We start from the raw sequence: 6,528 nt of genomic DNA, 5'->3' as shown, positions 1-6,528 counted from the left end.
TTCAGCCCCTCAGATTCAGCCCCTCTGTTTCAGCCCCTCTGTTTCTCGCCCTCTGTTTCAGCCCCTCTGATTCAGCCCCTCTGTTTCAGCCCCCCTGATTCAGCCCCTCTGTTTCAGACCCTCTATTTCAGCCCCTCTGTTTCAGCCACTCTGTTTCAGGCTCTCTGTTTCAGCCCGTCTGTTTCAGCCCCTCTGTTTCAGCCCCTCTGTTTCAGCCCCTCTGATTCAGTACCTTAGTTTCTCGCCCTCTGTTTCAGCCCCTCTGTTTCAGCCCCTCTGATTCAGCCCCTCTGATTCAGCCCCTCTGATTCAGCCCCTCTGTTTCTCGCCCTCTGTTTCTGCCCCTCTGTTTCAGCCCCTCTGTTTCAGCCCCTCTGTTTCTTGCCCTCTGTTTGAGCCCCTCTGTTTCAGCCCCTCCGATTTAGCCCCTCTGTTTCAGCCCCTCTGTTTCTGCCCCTCTGTTTCAGCCCCTCTGTTTCTCGCCCTTTGTTTCAGCCCCTCTGTTTCTCGCCCTCTGTTTCAGCCCCTCTGCTTCAGCCCCACTGTTTCAGCCCCTCTGTTTCTCGCCCTCTGTTTCAGCCCCTCTGTTTCTTGCCCTCTGTTTCAGGCCCTCTGTTTCAGCCCCACTGTTTCTCGCCCTCTGTTTCTGCCCCTCTGTTTCTCGCCCTCTGTTTCAGCCCCTCTGATTCAGGCCCTCTGTTTCAGCCCCTCTGATTCAGCTCCTCTGATTCAGCCCCTCTGTTTCTCGCCCTCTGTTTCAGCCCCTCTGTTTCAGCCCTTCTGTTTCAGCCACTCTGTTTCAGCCCCTCTGTTTCTTGCCCTCTGTTTCAGCCCCCCTGCTTCTCGACCTCTGTTTCAGCCCCTCTGTTTCTCGCCCTCTGTTTCAGCCCCTCTGTTTCGCATTCTCTGTTTCAGCCCCTCTGTTTCTTGCCCTCTGTTTCAGCCCCTCTGTTTCAGCCCTTCTGTTTCAGCCACTCGGTTTCAGCCCCTCTGTTTCTTGCCCTCTGTTTCAGCCCCTCTGCTTCTCGACCTCTGTTTCAGCCCCTCTGTTTCTCGCCCTCTGTTTCAGCCCCTCTGTTTCTCGCTCTCTGTTTCAGCCCCTCTGTTTCTTGCCCTCTGTTTCAGCCCCTCTGTTTCAGCCCCACTGTTTCTCGCCCTCTGTTTCTGCCCCTCTGTTTCTCGCCTTCTGTTTCAGCCCCTCTGATTCAGGCCCTCTCTTTCTGCCCCTCTGTTTCTCGCCTTCTGTTTCAGCCCCTCTGATTCAGGCCCTCTGTTTCAGCCCCTCTGATTCAGCCCCTCTGATTCAGCCCCTCTGTTTCTCGCCCTCTGTTTCAGCCCCTCTGTTTCAGCCCTTCTGTTTCAGCCACTCGGTTTCAGCCCCTCTGTTTCTGGCCCTCTGTTTCAGCCCCTTTGTTTCTCGCTCTCTGTTTCAGCCCCTCTGTTTCAGCCCCTCTGTTTCAGCCCCTCTGTTTCTCGCCCTCTGTTTCAGCCCCTCTGTTTCTTGCCCTCTGTTTCAGCCCCTCTGTTTCAGCCCCTCTGTTTCAGCACCTCTGTTTCTCGCCCTCTGTTTCAGCCCCTCTGATTCAGCCCCTCTGTTTCTCGCCCTCTGTTTCAGCCCCTCTGTTTCTCGCCCTCTGTTTCAGCCCCTCTGTTTCAGCCCCTCTGTTTCAGCCCCTCTGTTTCTCGCCCTCTGTTTCAGCCCCTCTGATTCAGCCCCTCTGTTTCTCGCCCTCTGTTTCAGCCCCTCTGTTTCTCGCCATCTGTTTCAGCCCCTCTGTTTCTCGCCCTCTGTTTCAGCCCCTCTGTTTCAGCCCCTCTGTTTCAGCCCCTCTGTTTCTCGCCCTCTGTTTCAGCCCCTCTGTTTCTCGCCCTCTGTTTCTGCCTCTCTGTTTCTCGCCCTCTGTTTCAGCCCCTCTGTTTCAGCCCCTCTGATTCAGCCCCTCTGTTTCAGCCCCTCTGAATCAGCCCCTCTGTTTCAGACCCTCTATTTCAGCCCCTCTGTTTCAGCCACTCTGTTTCAGGCTCTCTGTTTCAGCCCGTCTGTTTCAGCCCCTCTGTTTCAGCCCCTCTGATTCAGTACCTTAGTTTCACGCCCTCTGTTTCAGCCCCTCTGTTTCAGCCCCTCTATTTCAGCCCCGCTGTTTCAGCCCCTCTGTTTCAGGCTCTCTGTTTCAGCCCGTCTGTTTCAGCCCCTCTGTTTCTCTCCCTCTGTTTCAGCCCCTCTGTTTCTCGCCCACTGTTTCAGCCCCTCTGTTTCAGCCCCTCTGATTCAGCCCCTCTGATTCAGCCCCTCTGTTTCTCACCCTCTGTTTCAGCCCCTCTGTTTCAGCCCCTCTGATTCAGCCCCTCTGATTCAGCCCCTCTGTTTCTCGCCCTCTGTTTCTGCCCCTCTGTTTCAGCCCCTCTGTTTCAGCCCCTCTGTTTCTTGCCCTCTGTTTCAGCCCCTCTGTTTCAGCCCCTCTGTTTCAGCCCCTCCGATTCAGCCCCTCTGTTTCTCACCCTCTGTTTCTGCCCCTCTGTTTCAGCCCCTCTGTTTCTCGCCCTCTGTTTCAGCCCCTCTGTTTCTCGCCTTCTGTTTCAGCCCCTCTGTTTCAGCCCCTCTGTTTCTCGCCTTCTGTTTCAGCCCCTCTGATTCAGCCCCTCTGTTTCTCGCCCTCTGTTTCAGCCCCTCTGTTTCAGCCCTTCTGTTTCAGCCACTCGGTTTCAGCCCCTCTGTTTCTTGCCCTCTGTTTCAGCCCCTCTGTTTCTCGCCCTCTGTTTCAGCCCCTCTGTTTCTCGCCCTCTGTTTCAGCCCCTCTGTTTCGCACTCTCTGTTTCAGCCCCTCTGTTTCAGCCCCTCTGTTTCTCGCCCTCTGTTTCTGCTCCTCTGTTTCTCGCCCTCTGTTTCAGCCGCTCTGTTTCTCGCCCTCTGTTTCAGCCCCTCTGATTCAGCCCCTCTGTTTCAGCCCCTCTGAATCAGCCCCGCTGTTTCAGCCCCTCTGATTCAGCCCCTCTGTTTCTCGCCCTCTGTTTCAGCCCCTCTGTTTCTCACCCTCTGTTTCAGCACCTCTGTTTCAGCCCCTCTGTTTCTCGCCCTCTGTTTCAGCCCCTCTGTTTCTCGCCCTCTGTTTCAGCCCCTCTGATTCAGCCCCTCTGTTTCTCGCTCTCTGTTTCAGCCCCTCTGTTATTCGCCATCTCTTTCAGCCCCTCTGTTTCTCGCCCTCTGTTTCAGCCCCTCTGTTTCAGCCCCTCTGTTTCAGCCCCTCTGTTTCTCGCCCTCTGTTTCAGCCCCTCTGTTTCTCGCCCTCTGTTTCAGCCCCTCTGTTTCTTGCCCTCTGTTTCAGCCCCTCTGTTTCAGCCCCACTGTTTCTCGCCCTCTGTTTCTGCCCCTCTGTTTCTCGCCTTCTGTTTCAGCCCCTCTGATTCAGGCCCTCTCTTTCAGCCCCTCTGTTTCTCGCCTTCTGTTTCAGCCCCTCTGATTCAGGCCCTCTGTTTCAGCCCCTCTGATTCAGCCCCTCTGTTTCTCGCCCTCTGTTTCAGCCCCTCTGTTTCAGCCCTTCTGTTTCAGCCACTCGGTTTCAGCCCCTCTGTTTCTGGCCCTCTGTTTCAGCCCCTCTGTTTCTCGCTCTCTGTTTCAGCCCCTCTGTTTCAGCCCCTCTGTTTCAGCCCCTCTGTTTCTCGCCCTCTGTTTCATCCCCTCTGTTTCTTGCCCTCTGTTTCAGCCCCTCTGTTTCAGCCCCTCTGTTTCAGCCCCTCTGTTTCTCGCCCTCTGTTTCAGCCCCTCTGATTCAGCCCCTCTGTTTCTCGCCCTCTGTTTCAGCCCCTCTGTTTCTCGCCCTCTGTTTCAGCCCCTCTGTTTCAGCCCCTCTGTTTCAGCCCCTCTGTTTCTCGCCCTCTGTTTCAGCCCCTCTGATTCAGCCCCTCTGTTTCTCGCCCTCTGTTTCAGCCCCTCTGTTTCTCGCCCTCTGTTTCAGCCCCTCTGTTTCAGCCCCTCTGATTCAGCCCCTCTGTTTCAGCCCCTCTGATTCAGCCCCTCTGTTTCAGCCCCTCTGATTCAGTACCTTAGTTTCTCGCCCTCTGTTTCAGCCCCTCTGTTTCAGCCCATCTATTTAAGCCCCTCTGTTTCAGCCCCTCTGTTTCAGGCTCTCTGTTTCAGCCCGTCTGTTTCAGCCCCACTGTTTCAGCCCCTCTGATTCAGTCCCTTAGTTTCTCGCCCTCTGTTTTAGCCGCTCTGTTTCAGCCCCTCTGATTCAGCCCCTCTGATTCAGCCCCTCTGTTTCTCGCCCTCTGTTTCAGCCCCTCTGTTTCAGCCCCTCTGATTCAGCCCCTCTGATTCAGCCCCTCTGTTTCTCGCCCTCTGTTTCTGCCCCTCTGTTTCAGCCCCTCTGTTTCAGCCCCTCTGTTTCTTGCCCTCTGTTTCAGCCCCTCTGTTTCAGCCCCTCTGTTTCAGCCCCTCCGATTCAGCCCCTCTGTTTCAGCCCCTCTGTTTCTGCCCCTCTGTTTCCGCCCCTCTGTTTCTCGCCCTTTGTTTCAGCCCCTCTGTTTCTCGCCCTCTGTTTCAGCCCCTCTGTTTCAGCCCCTCTGTTTCAGCCCCTCTGTTTCTCGCCCTCTGTTTCAGCCCCTCTGTTTCTTGCCCTCTGTTTCAGCCCCTCTGTTTCAGCCCCACTGTTTCTCGCCCTCTGTTTCTGCCCCTCTGTTTCTCGCCCTGTGTTTCAGCCCGTCTGTTTCTCGCCTTCTGTTTCAGCACCTCTGATTCAGCCCCTCTGTTTCAGCCCCTCTGTTTCAGCCCCTCTGATTCAGCTCCTCTGTTTCTCGCCCTCTGTTTCAGCCCCTCTGTTTCAGCCCTTCTGTTTCAGCCACTCGGTTTCAGCCCCTCTGTTTCTTGCCCTCTGTTTCAGCCCCTCTGTTTATCGCCCTCTGTTTTAGCCCCTCTGTTTCTCGCCCTCTGTTTCAGCCCCTCTGTTTCGCACTCTCTGTTTCAGCCCCTCTGTTTCAGCCCCTCTGTTTCAGCCCCTCCGATTCAGCCCCTCTGTTTCAGCCCCTCTGTTTCTGCCCCTCTGTTTCAGCCCCTCTGTTTCTCGCCCTTTGTTTCAGCCCCTCTGTTTCTCGCCCTCTGTTTCAGATCCTCTGCTTCAGCCCCTCTGTTTCAGCCCCTCTGTTTCTCGCTCTCTGTTTCAGCCCCTCTGTTTCTTGCCCTCTGTTTCAGCCCCTCTGTTTCAGCCCCACTGTTTCTCGCCCTCTGTTTCTGCCCCTCTGTTTCTCGCCTTCTGTTTCAGCCCCTCTGATTCAGGCCCTCTCTTTCTGCCCCTCTGTTTCTCGCCTTCTGTTTCAGCCCCTCTGATTCAGGCCCTCTGTTTCAGCCCCTCTGATTCAGCCCCTCTGATTCAGCCCCTCTGTTTCTCGCCCTCTGTTTCAGCCCCTCTGTTTCAGCCCTTCTGTTTCAGCCACTCGGTTTCAGCCCCTCTGTTTCTGGCCCTCTGTTTCAGCCCCTTTGTTTCTCGCTCTCTGTTTCAGCCCCTCTGTTTCAGCCCCTCTGTTTCAGCCCCTCTGTTTCTCGCCCTCTGTTTCAGCCCCTCTGTTTCTTGCCCTCTATTTCAGCCCCTCTGTTTCAGCCCCTCTGTTTCAGCACCTCTGTTTCTCGCCCTCTGTTTCAGCCCCTCTGATTCAGCCCCTCTGTTTCTCGCCCTCTGTTTCAGCCCCTCTGTTTCTCGCCCTCTGTTTCAGCCCCTCTGTTTCAGCCCCTCTGTTTCAGCCCCTCTGTTTCTCGCCCTCTGTTTCAGCCCCTCTGATTCAGCCCCTCTGTTTCTCGCCCTCTGTTTCAGCCCCTCTGTTTCTCGCCATCTGTTTCAGCCCCTCTGTTTCTCGCCCTCTGTTTCAGCCCCTCTGTTTCAGCCCCTCTGTTTCAGCCCCTCTGTTTCTCGCCCTCTGTTTCAGCCCCTCTGTTTCTCGCCCTCTGTTTCTGCCTCTCTGTTTCTCGCCCTCTGTTTCAGCCCCTCTGTTTCAGCCCCTCAGATTCAGCCCCTCTGTTTCAGCCCCTCTGTTTCTCGCCCTCTGTTTCAGCCCCTCTGATTCAGCCCCTCTGTTTCAGCCCCCCTGATTCAGCCCCTCTGTTTCAGACCCTCTATTTCAGCCCCACTGTTTCAGCCACTCTGTTTCAGGCTCTCTGTTTCAGCCCGTCTGTTTCAGCCCCTCTGTTTCAGCCCCTCTGTTTCAGCCCCTCTGATTCAGGACCTTAGTTTCTCGCCCTCTGTTTCATCCCCTCTGTTTCTTGCCCTCTGTTTCAGCCCCTCTGTTTCAGCCCCTCTGTTTCAGCCCCTCTGTTTCTCGCCCTCTGTTTCAGCCCCTCTGATTCAGCCCCTCTGTTTCTCGCCCTCTGTTTCAGCCCCTCTGTTTCTCGCCCTCTGTTTCAGCCCCTCTGTTTCAGCCCCTCTGTTTCAGCCCCTCTGTTTCTCGCCCTCTGTTTCAGCCCCTCTGATTCAGCCCCTCTGTTTCTCGCCCTCTGTTTCAGCCCCTCTGTTTCTCGCCCTCTGTTTCAGCCCCTCTGTTTCA

Source organism: Chiloscyllium punctatum, unplaced genomic scaffold (assembly GCF_047496795.1).
Source record: "Chiloscyllium punctatum isolate Juve2018m unplaced genomic scaffold, sChiPun1.3 scaffold_63, whole genome shotgun sequence".
NCBI classification, from domain to species: domain Eukaryota; kingdom Metazoa; phylum Chordata; class Chondrichthyes; order Orectolobiformes; family Hemiscylliidae; genus Chiloscyllium; species Chiloscyllium punctatum.
The sequence above is the reverse complement of the archived record's forward strand: the minus strand, read 5'-3'. Positions refer to the sequence as shown.